At 31.3% G+C, this 2,421-nt stretch overlaps 1 protein-coding gene across 1 annotated transcript in view; it reads right to left on the reverse strand.

Moving 5' to 3' along the window:
* Positions 1–2,152, reverse strand: part of LOC106872833 (cilium assembly protein DZIP1L-like) — a 62,806-nt gene extending 60,654 nt beyond the window's left edge. Inside the window, exon 1 of the mRNA XM_014919959.2 lies at positions 1,953–2,152. The gene's annotated coding sequence lies outside the window, so the exon portion shown is untranslated. The remainder of the gene's footprint in view (positions 1–1,952) is intronic.
* Between the last annotated feature and the right edge of the window lie 269 nt (positions 2,153–2,421).

Genomic DNA, 2,421 nt, shown 5'->3' on the forward strand with positions numbered 1-2,421 from the left:
AATAATTTTTCTATCTTTATATAATAAGTATTTCATATTAATTCATTTGGTACTTATTGTTGGTTGAGATATGTATATCTAATTATTGTTCTACTTACGATCTGACGAGTAGCTATATTTTCTAATAGAATTTATTTTCGATAATTTCAATTGATTTTAATCGATTTAAATTTCTTTTCTATTTGAAAATGAGTTATGAAACACGTGTAATCTTTTTATTATATTTATCTTATGATATTTACTTTACTTTATATTATACTCATTTATTGTGCTTTTAATTATTAATTTTTCTATATGTGATAGTGGATTTTCATCGATGAGTTCTTGAAACTTGGTTATTTTTCCCTAAAACTATGTATTTTATCTATAAAGCTCAATTTAATTTTAATCTTTTTTTACCTGTAATTTTGGATTTTGTCCCTAATATTATTATATATATATATATATATATATATATATATACATATATATCATTTGGGGTAGATTAAGTACCAGTTAAACACTGGGGTCGATGTAATCAATTAGTCCCCTCCCCCAAAATCTCAGGCTTTGTATAGAAAGGATTATTATTATTATTATTCAGACAATGAGCAGGCAGAATCGTTAGCATGCTGGGCAAACTGCTTAGCAGCTTTTTGCCTGTCTTTGCATTTGGAGTACAAATGCGCCAAGGTCCCTTTCACCCTTTTGGGGGTTGATAAAAAAAGTACAGTTGAGTACTGATGTTGATGTAATTGACTTAGCCAATTCCCCCGAAATTGCTGGCCTTGTGCCAAATTTGGAAACCATAATTATCATTAAGGCAACGTGCTGGTTGAATTGTTGGCATGCTTAGTGACATTTCATCCATCTTTACACTCTGAGTTCACATTCTGCCAGGGTCGACTTGCCTTTCATCCTTTTGGGGTCAATAAAATAAGTACGAGTTGAGTATTGGGGTCGATGTAATCGACTATCCCCCAACAAAAAAAATTTCAGGCCTAGTAGGAAGTGTTATTCCATATAAATTCAATTTTCTTTATTTTATGTTTCCTAAAACATAATCCTTAAAAATTCAATTTTACATTATATTATTATATATCACTAACCAAATTATTTCTTATCTTTCTTTTAAAGAAATATTCTGGAAGACAATGGAACTGAAAATATTGCTGTTTTTAATCTCTAATCTGTTCTAGTTGTTTAGTCCCATATCAGACCTGATTGAGTTGGCTTCTGATCAAAGGCATTGTAAAATCCTGTTTAATGGGGATGGTAAGGGGTCAGTGTGGTGCAAATTTTTCAGTGGCAAGGTGCAGGAATAAGGTTTCAGTTTCCAGTCAGAACTGCTCTTCTAACAACTTACAATTAATTTTTATTTGACAAAAATAACAACGTTATCTCTGCACATGCAGTTATATATGTGGGTGTGAAGGTGTGGATGTTTTTGAGTTTGTACCGTGTGGTGCGTACCAAACAGCAAAAGTATTGTGAAGAATCGCCTAAAGAAGATTTAACAATAATTATAAAAAGAAATAAAATAATAATTCAAAATAATTAAGCAAATGAATGAATAAAGTCGTAATTCGAATTGAAATCACCGTCAAAGAATTTTGGAACTTAGTTCCAAATTGAGCGCGAATATTTTATGCTACAATATTCGAAAAAATGTCAAAACGTAAAATATAAAAATTTTGCTAAAAAAATGAATTAATGAATTAAATATTGTACGTTAATGCAGTCAATAGAATCTCCTTCAAGAATAAGAATATTGAGACTGTTTGGCAACAGTTTCAAAAAGTTACTGCCCCTCTCCTCCCCAAAACACTTTACCAAAATAATTCTTCGCCATTTCCACAGACATTGTCAGCAGACTATATCTTGGAGAGGAAAATATCGAGGGTGGCGAAAGGATAGAGAGGAAAGAATTCAAAGTGAATTGAAGAAATGAATGGAATCTATCGTTTGGTTACCTTTTTAAGTGTGTTTTGAGTCGTCATGGTATATCTGTGTGGAACTGCTAATAAACAAACTGTCATTGTTACATTAACGACGCCGTTACCACGTTAACGATAAACAATGTGTACGACATTATATAGCTGCTTCCTGTTTTGTAAATTACAATATTTTTGTTAATTTAAAATGAAATGTAGTTAGTTTTATTACGAAACACATATTAACACCGATGTAGAAAAGAATCAATGTCTCCAAATAAAAAGGAAATATCTTTAATAACGAAAATTGGCGAGTGCGGCGGACGCATAAGCAGAATAAACTTCCGGAATTCCGAGTTCAAAACCCGGATTTGATACCCGGTTAGGGTTATTTCTTGTGTTAAGATCGCACAAAAATAAACCTAAGTCGCTAAATGAGCTTCTCTAAAACTTCTCTACTTCTTATTTTTCTAATTTAAACTTTTGTGTATATGTAACATATCAATAT

Source organism: Octopus bimaculoides, chromosome 7 (genome assembly GCF_001194135.2).
Source record: "Octopus bimaculoides isolate UCB-OBI-ISO-001 chromosome 7, ASM119413v2, whole genome shotgun sequence".
Classification (NCBI taxonomy): Eukaryota; Metazoa; Mollusca; class Cephalopoda; order Octopoda; family Octopodidae; genus Octopus; species Octopus bimaculoides.